At 42.4% G+C, this 17,696-nt stretch overlaps 1 protein-coding gene across 2 annotated transcripts in view; it reads right to left on the bottom strand.

Moving 5' to 3' along the window:
- ncalda (neurocalcin delta a) overlaps nucleotides 1–17,269 on the bottom strand; it is a 74,498-nt gene extending 57,229 nt beyond the window's left edge. The window contains exons 1-2 of one of the 2 annotated variants that reach the window (XM_079275188.1): nucleotides 17,143–17,269; nucleotides 15,092–15,203 (exon numbers count right to left, since the gene is read on the bottom strand). The gene's annotated coding sequence lies outside the window, so the exon portion shown is untranslated. The remainder of the gene's footprint in view (nucleotides 1–15,091; nucleotides 15,204–17,142) is intronic. The other variant, XM_079275189.1, reaches the window with a different exon arrangement.
- Nucleotides 17,270–17,696: the final 427 nt, after the last annotated feature.

Genomic DNA, 17,696 nt, shown 5'->3' with positions numbered 1-17,696 from the left:
CAACGGCAGGAAGCCAGTGATGACAGGGGGAGCAACTCAACGCTGATAGGCTATCGCGCCACAGCGTCACGCGATTATTTCTCAGAAGTTGAAAAATTTCAACTCGCGCGTTGGCGATTTTGCGGCGTCCAACGCGTCCACCGCACTGCAATAACGCGTCCAACGCGCCGCGCCATCGCAAAATCGCGCCGCGCCAGTCTCATCGCGTCTGTGCATAGACTTTGTATGTAATCTCGACGCGCGTCAAAAAATCAACGCGACCGGTGTGAACGCAGCATTAGTCTGTAATACAAGTATGTCTGCATGAAAAGATGTACAAAGATATATTATATATTCGCTAATGCTATTCCCCATTGGCGGTAATGTTAAAATTAGCTTCGAAGCTAGCGACATGTTATGATGTTCATAGACGAAGACAACTTTAGTACTGTTAAAAGCATCTTGCTGTTCAACGGGGACACCTGCGGCTTATAGACCAGTGCGGCTTATCTGTGTACAAATTCTTTTTTCTTTTAAAAATCAGCTGGTGCGGCCTATATACCGGTACGCTCTATAGTCCGGAAAGTACGGTAATTAACCAGGAATTACTGGAATTAAGCATGGTCCTTGAGTCCTCGATATTTAGATCAGAGTAGGAGAGAGAGAGAGCGACAGAGAGAGCGAGAGTTGGAAAGTAAGCAAAGCACAAATCTCATTTTAGGCCAAAACAAATGCCTCCTAAACTTAAAAAAGTACAGGCCAGCTGAGTGCTAAAAACAGCTCAATCCCTGTGCTGTTTGTTCTGTTGTAAAGCAAATAGACAAAAGACTAAAGTGTGCTTTACATGTATTATAAAACATGAATACAGAGTATATCATGTGATATCTACTGACATGGTTAGAACAGAGAACACAATTAAAAAGTGTGTCTAGACGAGTAAGAAAATTCAAAGAGGTCAGTGATGATCAAGAAAGGAAAAGATTCATGAAGTGGAATTCAAAGGGCTTGTGTTTGTCCAGTGAGAGGAGATTTAAAAATAATGGAAGTCGGTTTTATTAAAGCGCCGGGATCAAAACGATAGCTATAGCCAATGACTGAATATGACATGCGCTGTGGAGTGAATGAAGGCTGACAAAAATCACAATGTTTCATCTATTCAAGGATTTCAGTTAATTATTGTGCTTTTTTACCGCAGAGTTGAGTCATTTCACAGTAATTACCCTTCAACTATGGGTAGTCTTTTCAAACACCGAGCTACGTGACCTGCTCTTTGCAAGTGCGCCGTGTTTGTCTCTAAAGCTTTTTCCTGTTGGGTGCCTGGAGAACAGGGAAAGTATGAGGAAAGCTATACCTTGCCCTCCTCTCACTTCCCCCCAGCTCGCTCAAAAGACACAACTTGATAAGCACAAACTCTGCGGGCAAACTAAAAACCTGTGTGTGTGAGACAGGGAGTTTGTGTGTTTAAGTGCAACAACACCATTATACAACATTTTGCTTGCAGTTAAGAAAAAAAGTAGTTACAGTTAAATGTAATCTTACACAAAGAGGAAGGATCAGTACCAAACAGCTGTAACTGTGACAGATGTTTTAACAAGACAGAGCTGACACTTCCAGCAATAATAGTACGACCCTTGTGATAACTATACTGAGTTGCTAAATATGAAGTCCGTTAAACTCCCTGAGACAACAGTAAACAGCTGGCTGCAGCAGCAATGCTTGAGGTGAGTCGTTGTTAAAGGATAAGGGGTAAAGGGATCGGTTGGCCCTGACTGAAATATCTCATGGTTCCCAGAGGATGAACCCTGCTGACGTTGGAGATCTCTTCATGTTTCCCCTGCTGTCACACCAGCGGGTTAAAGTTTTCACTTCCTCCAATATATATCAAAAAATCTGCCAGATGCATTGCCGCAACATATTGTACCAACATAGGGATGGCCGATATGGCCAAAATCTTCAATCATGGATGTGCAATTCTACATCACAGTAACGCAGTGGTGTACAGTAACGAAGTAGAAATACTTCGTTACTGTACTTAAGTCGTTTTTTTGGATATCTCTACTTTACTTTACTATTTATATGTACTTTATATGTATTATACTGTGGTGGAACACAGACTGCAAGCAAGCAGGTTTGGTGAATCAGTGGTGCTAGCAGCAAGTTAAATCATTGGTTAATCACGTTAATGCACAATTGCAAACAAGTGCTCTCAAAGCCGCGGTGTTGTGATTCCCAGTGATGCCCAGGATGCTACATGCTATAGCTAGCGAGCGACAACATGAGTAGCATTCCACTCAGGACGGTGGGATGAGGAGAGGTGGATGGTCAAACAAACACTGTTTCCTCCAGGAGGCCGCAGTTTGTGCCGTGTGTGAAACGAGAAGCCAATGTTGATTTATTTGTGACGTGACTTCCGTACTTAAGCAACGCCACTTCTGTCGATATTTTAACGCAAACCACGACCTTTTCCTAAACCGAACTAAGTAGTTTCATCGCCTAAACCGTAGTTGTTTCCTGTGAAGATGGAAGTTTATTTTGGAAAGACAGTATGCATGTAACAAGTGAAAACAGACTCATGTTGCTGGACTTTTGCAGGAAAAACGCACAAAAAATGAGGAGTAACTTTTCGTAAGATATCAATAAAATGGGGATGAATTTATATCATTGTATAAAGAGAGTGACATGAGAAGATCAATCTCATGTCTGTAAGTTAAATCAGCTATAATCACTCTTTTAAAGTGATTATAGCTGATTTAACTTACAGACATGAGAATATCAATCTCATGTCTGTAAGTTAAATCAGCTATAATCACTCTTAAAGTGATTAGTGACTCGTCTAAAACATTTAAAAAAGGAATAACTTCAATAGAATCATTCTATACACTGTAGCTTCTTTACATTCTGTAAAGACGTTACATTGTATTAGAATGTAAAGAAGTTACATTCTAATACAATGTAACTTCTTTACATTCTGTAAAGAAGTTACATTGTATTAGAATGTAAAGAAGTTACATTCTAATACAATGTAACTTGTTTACATTGTATTAGAATATAAAGAAGTTATTCTAATACAATGTAACTTCTTTACATTATATTAGAATGTAAAGAAGTTACATTCTATTACAATGTAGCTTCTTTACTTTTACTCAAGTATGGCTTTTGGGTACTTTATACACCACTGCAAAAACGTTATATAATCACGACACAGTTATTGTTTCTGGGAATTCAAGTAAGAAATGCTAAATATAAAATAACCGGGTACTTCAACACATTTTTTATTTTCTTCTTTTACTTGGAACTGCCTCACATGATGCAATACTTGAATTACTTGAATTAAAAACTAAACTCAGATTCTTTCAAAATGGAGCTTTGTGGTCCCTGAGAACAATCATTCGGTAATAAAGTCCCTGAGGCTAACCGGTGCAAATACACACACAAAGCCACCACCATTTAGAAAGCACACGCATTTGTATTTCACAGTATATAAAACGGAATGAGACTTCTATCCATTTTCATCCGACAGGATTTGCTAATCTTCACTTAAAATAATTGACAAACAAATATAAGCTGCAGTGTGCAAATGTCTGGTAATCATGTAGCCGAAGTAAAGTTCTTTCTCATCGTGGAATTAATAGTTCGACCTCACCTTGGGCTGGTTGGGATGCCTCTAGCTGCTCCGTATCTGCTGACTTTTCACGCATATTTCGACCGTTGCGTGGCATATCATATCATAGCTTCTTCATAGCTTCCATTAGTGAAAGCACTGTGTACATTCACGGCCTGCTCTCATATCGCCCAACATTTCTGATTCAACCAATCCAATGGTGCCCCTAGCTGTGACAGGTAGATGCTAATTTGTAGGGTTGGTTGGTTAGTTTGTCCACTCAGGTTACTTCAATGCATACTTTCTATTCTATTTTAAACTGTTATTTATGAATGATTATAATGACGTAGCAGCAGAGCTTCATCCCTGCCGAGGCCTCCGTAACAGCTCCAACTATACCTCATGAGGTGTTGCTGCTGTGGCTTTCCCACAATAATTACTCAGTGGGAAGGTTTCTGCACTCTGGAAGATGAATAGACACTCATTATTTTCATGTGATAACACCACTTGTTAGCACTGGGCAATCATTTTAGGGAGCTTCTCCATAAATATTTTACAACAAGTTTCCCGATATGGAGCAAATATTTCTCTTGCCTTTTCAGCGATAAAATATTCAACTTTACTTCAGCACCTTGCATCCAAACACTGAGGCGGGAGATATTGCTGCCTGAGTTAAAAGCTAGGATTTGTACCATGGATAATAGTCAATCCATCAAAATACCTTCCAACAACATTTCCCTCAATCCACTGATGCCTTCAAATAAAGAGGGTATTACTTCCTCTGCTTGTGTTGGCGCTGGTTTGGCTCAGGACGATCTTAATAGTCCCATTAGTGAAAGCACTGTGTACATTCACGGCCTGCTCTCTCACACACACACACACACACATTTATACGTGAGCAGCAGACACCACACAGATTGTCCCGGGCATCGAGCATATTTCACACACCATTTGTGAAACTAGACACGCTGACCCAGAAGTTGGCCTCTGACGACCGTATATGGAACGCCACTTCTGGCTCAATGAGAAAATGACTGAGTAACTTTGATGTTACAGCACAGGGAGGAGGAGGAACGAGCTCAAAGGGAAACTAAAAATAGAACTTGTCTGGAAAATCCATGGAGTTCAACTTTTGTTTGAGATCGTGTTCAACGCGATTACATCACCTCAAAGCCGGTCAAGCAGGCCAATAGCGAGGAAATAGTATTAGTACGGTAAGAGGTTATCATTGTAATCAGACAACATGGTCTTGAAACCATAACAGCGTGGCTTTTTCATTTCTTACATTTTGTTTTTTGGGAAGATGATGTCATTTTTTACAGTTTCTAAAAATGTCTGAAAGGAAGTGGTCCGCTCTCCTGTGGAGACAGATGGTTTCAGTCTCAGGGTAGAGGAGAGAGCGCCGTGATATAAATGAATGTAACGGAGAGACAGAAGAGGATAAGGAGAGCTCAGGTTGTCTTTGAACAAAATGTGACAACAGGGCGACTTCAGCCTTTTCCTTGATGCCATGGCAACATGCTCCGTGCGTTCGGAAAAGCAGCTGGACTCACGGTAGCTCACACTGCGGTGCGACACAGGGATCCCAACAGTATGTCAATTTGGCAGGTGGTGTACTTTATGAAAATCAATAAAGACATTTTTTACCATGAATAAAATGACCAATTTCCGCCCCAGTAGTGACTCTGCTTACACATGCAGGTCCCTGTTTTGGACAGAGCGAGAGAGACAGAGAGAGAGAGAGAGAGAATACAACATATTCGTCTAAAACTCTCCATCGAGATCTGTCGTCCTGAATGTGAGGGGCTTTGGCAATGATCAGAGTTAAAAATGTCCTTTTTGAAAAATATCTCTCTCTGTGAAAATCCAGAGTGCCTCCAGAAGATGTTATGAACCCAAGAAAGGATGGTGTTTGGTTTCCCCGAACGCTGCTGCTGGAGTCCTCACTGAGACCAAGACAGTGTTTAAGTCTTCACGCCGGCCTCCTGTCGGTTAAAGAATTGACTACTGTTGGTTTATAAAGCACCGAATGGTTTATTTCTGATCTTCTGCTACATTAGGAACAATCCAGACGTCTCAGGTTGTCTGGTGCAGGTCTGCTTTCTGTCAAAGCCAAACATGGAGAAGCAGCGTTCAGTGTTTATGCTCCATATATCTGGAACACACTTATTTTGAATCGAGGCTGAAAACTTTTACTAAACCGTTTCTAAACTTTTATTCTATTTTGGCTTGTTTTAATTTTCCATTCTTAGATTTTGTAGTTTTTAAATTGCATTTAAATGTCCTTCGTGTTTCTTTTGCACTTTGTCTCCGAGCTTTTCATGTTTTATGTGAAGCGCTTTGTAAATAAACACAAGTGCACCACACTAGCTGGCCCTGCATCCCCAGCGGTGTGGTCGGGGTATATTCAATTAATCTGGACTACACTTTGCAGCAACACAAAGAGACAGTCTTGTCTGTCACATAGGAATAGAACGGAGGGATTTCACCAAAGGCCAAAGTAATATGGATGTGGAATGGATGGATACCAAAATGGTGCGAAGCATTAAAAACAACCGAAAGCGCAGAAAGAAACGCAGAGAAAGACCCTTTGGACACCAGCCCAGGCAGTGTGGGTGTATGTACGAGACACGCTTGCTTATTCGCTCATCTGCTCCACAACAAAATAAACCTGGGTTGTGGCTACACCGTGTTGCCTTCCTACCATACTTGCTGTGGCGTATACTCCTACAAGTAGCCCCCTCCTCGTATTCTCCCCCCTCCTTGCAGCATACCGGCTGTCACGGTTTCCAGCCCCCTCATTACCGATCCTCTCTCATGTAACTGTCGCTCCAAGAAGCTTTCATCCTACCTCTCTTCTACCGCACACTGGGTGGCAAACTGGGACATTACATAAAGACAATGTGGGCCCAGCTCATGTGTGTGCGCGTGTGTGTGTGTTTGTAGGGTGTTTGTGTATTCACCTGCAACAGATAAAGAGGTTTATGAATGTAATATATCAATTATGATCATAAATGTGGCTTAAATAGAACAAACTATATGAACAAGAACAAATGGATGAAGTTTTGTGTTTGGTAACAACCTACAAAAAGTGAAATATCCAGTAGGTTTTCTGTCCGAGTTGTTTTGCTGCAGAGGGCTCAGAGAAGATGTTATTATAGCTCCTGAAGAGGCTCCCACCTCCGTGACATCAATCCTACTCAGAAGGGTCTCTCACAGGCTCACAAACTATTAATGCCAAGATACTTTTTAATCAAGGCAAATATTTAAATAAAAACACAATAATTGACTTCATCTAAATTGTGTGTCTTTATGCAAATAACCATTATAGATTACTATAACAAAGCAAAGATGGCTGAAATGATTTGCCAATAATCGGTGGTGAAAGAAACTTGGTCGAGCTTTGCTGTCAATTTGTTTCTATTCGTGGGTCAGACAATATTCGCCACTACTTTTGAGACTGACGTCTCTCCATAAGATTCTTAACGCTGCTCTGTCTGTACCTCTCTATCAGGACAGCGTGATTTATTACTGCCACTTATTAATATGCTTTCAAGCCTGCTAGAACCATGTGTTCAACCAAGATACGACAAAGGTCTTCAGTGAATGTTTGCCGATGGCTTTACCGACACCCAGGAGTTCATACTTATAATAACAGCCGTTCTAGGTCCCGAAAAGAAATCCCTCTGAAGTCAAATGCACATGCACGTCTTCCCACGTGTGCCGGGCGTTCCAGCCACGACACAGCATTCTCACATAGCGGGGAAAGCCCTGTGTAATTCAGGGCACGCCGAGGTGTGAAGCCGAAGCCTGTCAGTGGAGCTTAGCAACTCATCTCCCCCCCCCCTTCTGACAATCCCCTGGCCTTGGTTGTTGCTGTGTAACTGGAGAGGTAATGGAGTGTGTGGGTTAAGGGTGCTACAGTGCATACACCTTTTAGCACTTCAGATTTAAAATGTTTGAGAAAGAAGGAAAGAATACAGTATGCACTTTATTTTCAAACGACGTTGTGAGAAGTGCATTTTAGTAAGCGTGCTCAGTGACACAATAAGAATATAATATGTACTTTATTTTCATCGAATTTTTTCAGTTCAGTGTGTTCACTGCTCAGTGACTATGTGCAATGCAAATACTTTTTGAAGTCGTATATAGTAGATTTATCTTCTGTGCATTCTGTTTCTTCTTTGTTGTCTATGTACGGTATGGAGACCAAGTAGGCCTCAGAGTGATACTCAGCAGCTGTTTTAGAAGATCACGCACACGCACGCACACACACGCACACACACACACACACAATGTTAGCAACGGCAACGAGGGAAAACAAGCAGTTAACTTTACTCTGCCACTGATCGTTTATGATGGAGGAAAATATCAAAGTGCATTTCATAGAGGCAGATTGTTTCACGTCTAGTAACGAGGAACAACGTCTCCTCACTGTGGGGACAGCGAGCCGGGGCTGGGCTAATTCTATTATAACCCCGGTTTGGACACAATTGACTTTCGGTCAATCTTTGGCTATATTTTCATTTTTTGAACGTGAACCCCACACTGTGCCATGCTGTAGATATCCGCTTGAAGCCACATATGGAGCAGGCAAAGGGACATGCAGAGACAAAGAGAGATCACTGTGAAATGCCACAGCTGCTGCTAGGGCTGGGCGATATGGCCTAAAAAAAAAATCTCCGATTTTTTTACAAAAAATCCGATTCACGATTTAAATCGATTTTTTCCCACACAAATTTTTGCAGATGACAGAAGCTGTTGAAAACAATTTTTTATTTTATTTTGTGATGATTTTCCCTCGTAGGTTGATAAAAATAAAGTGCAAACAAAACCTGAACATTGTAGAAAGGTGCCTGTAGTATACAAAAAGTATTTGGTCACTCTTTTGTTTCCCTGGATGATTTAAATATAAAATTAAATTAAACATAACATTAAATGGCATTAAATAGTAGCCTTCCATTGTAAACAACTGTGCAAATGTAACTTTTTACAGTAAGCTTTTCTAACTGAATACACTGATACAAACACAGCATGAAATAAAATGTATGTGACCCTTTACCATTCACATTTTCAAAAGTCCAACATCTGATCTAACATCAACATAACATATTTTGCACAGTAAATAAGTGCATGTAAACAAAAGCAAGTGCATTCACAACATAACCAACAGTATTAAACAGTAGTGCATGTTTTTTCTAAATATTTTTTGCCAGGAAGACAGCGTCGCTTGTGCTCCCGCGGTCCTGCTCCCTCCTCAGGGTGCTACACTTCTCCCACTCGGCGGCATGCCTCTGTTTGAGGCTGTTTGTTCTGTGTCAGATGACACGAACCCGAACTATTTCCAGACCACCGAAGACACATTCTTCCCTCTCTTAAGAACGAGAGCTTCACTGCTGGCCGCCATTGTTTTCGTTTGTAAACAATGCGCGCGCACTCAACTACGGGAACCCAACGGGGGGGGAAGGGTAGGGGCGATTTTCTCGATTTTCAATAAAACACATCGCCTTAAAGCACACATTCGAATTAATCGATTAAATCGATTTATCGCCCAGCCCTAGCTGCTGCCCATTAAGGCAGTTCATACATGGATGCACCGTGGTATGTTGCCCACTAGTGGTGTCACGGATCACGGATCGATCCGTGATCAGTTCGGATCAGCCCTCACGGTTCGGATCACTCGTGAACCGCGGATCAAAAGAGTTTTTTTAAATTTTATTTTTACAGTGTAATCATCATAGTGTGTAATAAAGTTCTACTGCTGCTGTTCAAGTAACAAGTCCCCGAATATCAATGCAGAGTGTCAGTGAACAGATATAAAGCAGTAGTGTGTTCACGTGAACGGAGCAGTTTAGAAGCATTTAACGGTGAAGTCATGGCGAGCGGAGGAACGTCAGAAGCCGCGGCGTCATTTAAGTCGCAAGTTTGGGAACATTTTGTCTTCCCTGTAACGTATAATGACGGATGAGGGTGGTGGACAAACCGTTACGGTATGTAGGCGTTATTTAAAGAGAGACACACGACAACGGCAAAACATCGGGCATGTCCACACATATGAAGAGACACCATCCGGTCTGTCAGCGACGGGGACACTCCGGTGTAGAAAACAAAGGATTTCTAAATCTGGTTAAAATGCTTGAGCCACGCTACGAAATCCACTCACGCACCCACTTCAGTATGAAGCTGTTCCAGACCTCTATGAGAAGGAAAAGACTGCAGAGACTGCTTTCACCATGGCGGAGTGATTCTTAGTCCGGTGCTGTAGACACGCCCCCTCTGTGAGAGTCACACACACACACACACATGGGGCAGGTGCTGTAGACACGCCCCCTCTGTGAGAGTCATACACACACACACCTGGGGCAGGTGCTGTAGACATGCCCCCTCTGTGAGAGTCACACACACACACACACATGGGGCAGGTGCTGTAGACACGCCCCCTCTGTGAGAGTCTCACACACACACACACCTGGGGCAGGTGCTGTAGACATGCCCCCTCTGTGAGAGTCACACACACACACACACATGGGGCAGGTGCTGTAGACACGCCCCCTCTGTGAGAGTCACACACACACACACACACATGGGGCAGGTGCTGTAGACACGCCCCCTCTGTGAGAGTCACACACACACACACCTGGGGCAGGTGCTGTAGACACGCCCCCTCTGTGAGAGTCACACACACACACACCTGGGGCAGGTGCTGTAGACACGCCCCCTCTGTGAGAGTCACACAGACACACACCTGGGGCAGGTGCTGACATCAGAGTGAAGCTAGACAGGCCCAATAATATTCCAGTCACCACAGAAAGGTCGACCCTCTCCCCAGACAATGGAGATATTCTCATCTTTTTGAAATAATGTCACAGTAATGTAACATTATTGTGTATTTGAATGGCATAACCTGACAGGAAGTAAACAGACCTAAGTTGTTGCTGAGCAGTTCGGTTCAGTGTAAACAGTGGAAGCTAGCTCACTGGCTGTTTCTTTCTTTCAGTATTGATGAAAGGACGAGGATATCAACATACCTCATGTTGCACTTAAACTTAACAGAATTCTTGAATGTATTATTTTTATTTATTGATTTCATTTTGTTTCAAATTGGACATCTTCAATATTTTTGTTTTCATGTAAGACTATCGCCCAAAGTTCTTTGCTTTAAGTGTTCTTGAAGTTCTTTCATAAATGGAAAGCAAAGTTATATTTGTCTCCTCCCCTTTTCTTTGTTGATCCGAAATATGATCCGAACCGTGACTCCTGAACCGTGATCCGAACCGAACCGTGAGGTTTGTGATCCGTGACACCCCTATTGCCCACTGGGGTAGATGTTCCACACTGACTTGCAGCACCTGGGTGATGTTAACAGAAGACGATTTCCACTTGTATTTGACAACATCATTTACTTTGACCTCTGACTGTATACAAAGTGTATCTGTAGGATGCCGGCGCCCCCTTTCTAAAAAGAGGGTGCTTTCTCACAGATCCCAAATCACGCTATCGTCACATTTCACAAATGATTGTCTTGCGAGTCCCACAGGTCCTCTCACATGTTTAAGCATGGGTTGCAAATACATCGGTCGTTTCAATTAGTTAAACGTGTCAAAATGAATGCGATGATATGTTGGAGGTTTTAGCTTGCATCTTGTTGCAAATTTGGTGAAACAGGCCGAAGATGTGAGCTCTTTAGATCTGAATTCTATAGCTGATTTTCACAAAGCCAAATAAAAGACATTTGCTTTTAGAAACCCGCAATAACAGGTTTTTTTGGGCCATTTGGAGGCAGTGAAAACAAGCTGTAAACACGACACTGACATACAAGCTGATATGACGAAGGCAAACGGTTGCATCTAAACAAGAGTCTTGTCCTGTGTGTGTTTGACGTACGTCCAACATTCTCTCTCCTTTTAGCTGTTTAACTTCTGGAACATATCGGACTCTTTATCTGCTAAACAGCGACGGTTCTAGGAATCTTTAACTGGGGTGGCCCAGTTTTCCACTGAAAAGCTGTGTCCTGCTCAAGTGCTTGCATGTGTTTGTGTTGTGGCAGAGTGGAGTTTTGTTCCTTTAAAAGGAAAAGCAGCATTGCACAGCATTAACCACACAGCACTTAAATGCTTCTGATGTGTTTATTAATGTTTGCTGGTGTAACGGACCGATGCCGATCTGTAGTCCGTACGGATCCCCCTTGTTGTGGTCAATAAAGTTTTACTGACGATCGTTATCGACCGATATTCAGTAAAACTATACGATCAGGACATCTACGGTATTTGCAGAGCCCTGATAATGTTACGTTGTGAATATGAAATCTGTGTTATAATTGACTGGAGGGCCCTGAAGCCCACCACCAGATTGTTAGTCACTGGCAGTTAGTCTCTGTCTTTCTATCTGATCTCCATTGATGGAAGTCATGCCAGACAGACAGACACAGAGTTATAACAACCATCTGGTGCGTACAGCTGACGTATGAATGAGAGGCTGCAGAGGGATGTGGCTCACCAGGCTTATCAACACATGGGTGTCCTTTAAAAGAAATATGATCAGCTGTAAGAAGATGATTCTCACAAAAAAAAAAAAACTCACAACAGAGCCGTGATACTTCGGTCTACATGAATCCGTAGAGCGGATAGGAGGCTTAACTTCACTGTCCAGGCAATTCATTAGCACTTCATTGTGACTGTTACTGCCAACAGGGTACAACTGTACTCTGTTGAGTCACGCCACAAAGACAGACAGACTGGTGTAACACTTGCACTCAGCGACTGCCTTTCATTTCTCCCTGTGGTGCCCTTAAATAAAATAATTAGAAAAAGGCTAAGTCAATTTATAATTATATACAAATACATTTGTTTAAGAGAGAGACTCTCTTATTTCACACTGAAGAATATTGAAGAGAGGTGAAAAAGGCTGAGGTGTGTGTTGTACTCTTCACCACAATGATACAAATACATAGTTCAAGTCCCCAGAGCCCGTGTGTGTTGCAGACTGCACAGGTTTCAGTTAAGTTAATGTCAGCCATTGTTGGGATCTGATACACCAGACAGGCTGATGTGTACAGCTGTGATGACTCACAGGTCAGAGAAAGGCATCCGACCAGTCACGTGGCCAGATGTCCTCAGTCAGTCATGTGTGGACAGCAGGCCCGCTGTGACTCGCCCGACATGACGGGCAGGTAATCCCTCCATACACGATCGGGGCTCGGAGCCCTGGTGCTCCCTACTGAACAAATTAGGAGCAGGGATCACCACTTAATCCATCCTAAATGTTCCAGGTTAACTGCATAGCTGATAAAGCTGAAATTACAAAGTGATGTTTTGTTTTCAAGGAAATGAAAGGGAAGTAGTACTTTGAGAGAACTGAAATCACTGCTGTATTCCACCGCCAACATGTCCCGTTACAGTTCACATCCATGTCTGGTCAGAATACCATCACTTCATCACTTTATCCTGTTAGACATGTGTGTGATATTGTCACAATTAGCATGTGAATTCTTGAGTTAAGGCCAAAATGGTGTTTGGAGAGGTCACAGTGACCTTTGACCACCAACATCTAATCAGTTCAGCCTTGATTCCAGGCGGACCTTTGTGCCACATTCCTGAGATATCACCTTCAAGAGTGGACGACCTCAGTGGACAAACATAATGGCTCAGGCTCCGAGGCATACAAACAATCCTCAACTACTTAAAGTAATGACCATAAGCGTAATAAAAAATTTACTTTTTGGTAAATAAAACTGGACCAACTGTGAAGGATGAAAATGACAAATGAAATGAAAATGTGACAAAATCTGAATAAAGACGCCAAAATAAAGAGGATTTGTTCACTAAATCAAATGGACTGGTCAGGGACAGTGTACAACAAGATTGCTGCCCTACTAGAGCCGTATACGCCGTCTCTGCGTCACTCCTCCGAATTTCAAATATGGCCACTTCCGTTCATTGGTTTTTTCGCAACATGGCAACGGCCGTAATCCAAGATGACGAGGCTTCTAAACGTCAGTCCACAAAGCAATGGGTGACGTCACGATGACTACGCCCACTTCTTATATTCACAGTCTACAGTACTGAGGGTGGGGGGGCTGCTGGGATATTTGTCTCTGCGCTGGTGCTTTAAGGATATTTCATGCAGGGCATGCCTCCATATTTAATGTTAAAGTGGGATATTTGTCTTCTTCACGGGACATCATGGAAAATTTCAGCAAGAGGGGGCACATACTGTATCATGTGACCGTGACATCGTAGGTTCAGATCTGATGTTGTCCCCCCTCAGCCTCTCCAGTCTCGAGGTTTAAGATGAACATCACAAAATGAATAATATCAGCCAGTGATTTGATTTGTTGGACGTTCGTATAACGAACAGGGGGCTGGGTTAGCAGTGACATACGTAGATGTGTCCTTGGTTTCGATGAGGAATGCCAACAATTCGTTCTATCCATCCTGGGAAAACTGAAGGACAAGCGTGGACAGTGGTTCCCACACCACGTCCCTGTTTGATAAGGAAGAGGAGCCCAAGAAAAGCAAACAACCAACCAAAGTGATGCCACGCTGTCGGCCCCGGCTGAATTCCTTCATGTCCGCTGTGCCGTTACAGCGCCTCTACTGCTCTCATCCTGCTTACCGACGACATCTTTTGCCTTTCACATCAGCAGGGTGAGAGGAGCCTAGAAGAATCTTGTGTGATGTCGTGGATATTTATTTAATCGTTTTTTATTTATCTATCCTTCATTTATGCAGTGGGACCTGATAATGATCATGTTTAGGATTATTGGATTGTTTGATTTTTACTAAAAAGGATATTTGTTTCTTGATAAAAATGTAAGTTTGAAGCACATTTTGATGATTATTGAGATAGTATCATGAATCACAATGACTTTGACCAGGATTATCGTTACATAAAGTTATGATGACATGCCTACTCTTGATCCCAGCACGATTAAATTGTATCATAACCTCCCCTGATATGGACAAGGTTTTGTAATTGACTTTATTTTAAGACAAGTTCAAATCCAGTATCCAAAATGAAACTGACTAAACCACTGGAGAAATGTAGACACAGTACATCTATTCCTATACTGTCAAATCTAGTGGAACTGGTCCTGAGCTGATGTAAACCAGCGTCTTAAACAGCAGTTAACTAAGTAGTAGTGAGGCAGTCAGAACAATCTCCTCTACAATCTAACAAGCAGTGAATTAGAAAGCTTTTCCAACCCATAATCTGAGACCACAGTGTTGACAAAGCTTTCACTAACAAATACACTGTGTCATGATAAGTGTGCGCTCACAGAAACAGCAACGTGATGAAATGGGCACAATCGATGTAATTGTTGACAGTCCGCTCAGTTGAGCTCAAACATTAATCTACATTGAGGCGGAGACACCGGACCGATTTGTGGTTAACCTAGGTGTGTACGTCCGCGGACAGACAGACAGATGCACGCATGCACTCACACGTATAAACACATATTCTGCTGCCAGGCGTAACAACCACTATCATTGTTGTAGTTCTGTCACTCACCAGGTGGAGCAGCCCAGGTGAGTGGTTTCAGACTGTTGGGTCACTCCGTCTAGAGTTCGGCTTCACGGCGTCCTTCCTTGTCCACCAATGACCTGAAAGTTAACAGCACCTGCTGAAAGATCAAAAGACACATTTTTTGGCTGACTCCCATCATAATCCCCTCTTGGTAGAATTTGACCAAATGTACCATTAAGCCCCAGCTCCTCCTCCTCCTCCTCCTCCTCCTCTCCGGCCCGCTGACTGCAGCTGTCAGGAATAGCTGCCTGACGATGTGTGCCCCAGATGTGGGCTCATCTGGCTCCCTGTGCATGTGATAACCTGGTGAGAAATCAGCCATCGGGGGAGTGCTACCGCTGACTTCTTGTCATTGATCTCCAGCAAAAAACACCTTCTTAACACTGTGACCAGACGTTCTACACGTATTTAGCATGTCAGTCACGTGTTCACATTTTTAGAGACGTGCTGAAAAACTGTTTGTGACAGTTGAGGGAAATTGATGGTCATAACCTGAGCATGTTAAACCACAACACTACGCTCCCCTTGTCCATAGTGGTGTAGGCAGTATCCTCAGTAAATGATCATACACATACATAAAAGGAGAGGCTGAGTAATATTCCCACCACATCTATAATACTGACTGTAACTTCCATCTGCCAGAGGTGTAAACATGCACTTCAGTTGTTTGTACATCATTAACAGTGCTGAAACAATGACTCAACCCATTGACTGGTTGGCTGATAGAAAACAAATTAACTGATTTTGATATTTCCAAGTGAAAAAGACAAATGTTTGCATCTCAGAACTGAAGATTGCTGCTGACCTTGTATCTTATCTCACATCATCAACTGAATAATTGTGTCATTGTGTGCTCAACGAACTTGAAACAAGCTTTTTAAAAATATATATATTTATGGATGTTTTATTGGCCAATTAATTAATGAATTGAGCAATTAATAAACAGATTATTTGATCACGAAAATACTCATCAGATGCTAAAATGATATTAAAAATACTTAAACCTAACGTTTTCCCTTCATAGACTCCCCACGTAGCCTTAATGTGTGACAATAGCCCAACCAATACTGGATTTTAGAGGAGTTAAAAATCCAATACAACATAAACAAACATTCCTGATCCTTTCGATTTTTAAGAATTGTGACCAAGTTACATAATAAGCGGGACATTTTACAGTTGCTATCTGGTGGACAAACAATATAATGGCGAGGCATCTCTGTAATGCAGTGATTTGCAAAATCTCTGAAAGGGCTGTATTTACCCAGACTGCACTTCAGCTTACATGTGGTTATGAAAATGGGTCCATGGTCCTGATGCTCTGCAGCAAAATGATGATTGTTTACTTGCTTTAAGTTATAACATGAGGACAAGGATGGCTCATCTCAGCTTTCACTGCCCAACCGTTATCTCGCCAGCGCACAGCTGTGATTGTGACACATCTTTACAGACATGTCTCTGTGTGGTCTCATGAGAAACATCTCTCTGCTTTTCTCATGGAAACAAATACATAAACAATACATCTCCAACTCAACCTGAATTCCTCTGAGCTGTCTGCCTGAGGCACAGTAAACAACTTTGTGTGGTAACATGTTCTGTTGCGTTAGTTTGTATCCGCCCCGAAGCACAACCCGCGGAAATCTTCAGCGTATTTTGTAAATACGCAACAATGAGAGCGTAATAATATGGTGATAAGCGTGGCACGCGGTAACAAACGCACGCGGAACATCGGAAACCTTGTGGCATCCACACGGAGCCAAAGAAAGAAGAGTGTATCTAGCGTTACTACACAAAGCTCAACTAGCATAGCAAGCTAACATGCTATGGTCTTTTGGACGCGTCGAGGCAAAGCAACACTCGGCATACTGAGTGTACTAAAAAGAGGTAACGTTGGCGTTAGCTAGCTAAACGTCTTAGAAATGCTAGTATACGTGTAAGTATGTTTTACGAGACTTCTTTCATTTGAACAAGGTAAAGAAGATGTAGTAACGTCACGTTACCAAGCCAATAAAGAGCTTTAAACGGTGTAACTTACTAACCTCAAACAGGAGACGTACCACTTAGGTTAGAAATGTCACCGAAGGTATCCTCTTCTTTATCTGCCGGTAACTCGGTGAAGTGCAGAGCGACTCTCGGGAACACATGTATCTCCAACAAGTGTCAGCGAGAACAGAGCTTTAGAGAGTCAAAGATGTCGTAAAGTGAAGATGTGCTGCGTGAGAGGGAAACTGGCTCATCTTCCGGCTCTACGAAATAACGCATGCGCCATCGGACAAGACAAAAGGTTTGCCATTAGACATTTAAAAAGAAAACACGACACGAATGGTAGTTGATTTCAACAAAAAATTACATTTTCATTGATTCTCCATCCTGGAAGCAACATGTGAAATCCACGTATGCGTACATTTGTGGTATCCGAAAAAAGAGCAGAGTGAGAGTTTTGTCTTAATCTCTTATCTTGTCACATCGAGAGTAATTTAATTACAATTTCTTTATGGGACTCTGCCGCCATCTAGCGGACAACCAGAGAAGGGTCGCCTACAGTGAGTTCATCTCTTTTGACTGAATTGCAGTTGCATTAATCACAAACGCT

The sequence above is a fragment of the Melanostigma gelatinosum genome (genome assembly GCF_949748355.1).
Source record: "Melanostigma gelatinosum genome assembly, chromosome: 9".
Lineage (NCBI taxonomy): Eukaryota > Metazoa > Chordata > Actinopteri > Perciformes > Zoarcidae > Melanostigma > Melanostigma gelatinosum.
This window is presented reverse-complemented; position numbering and strand designations above follow the sequence as displayed.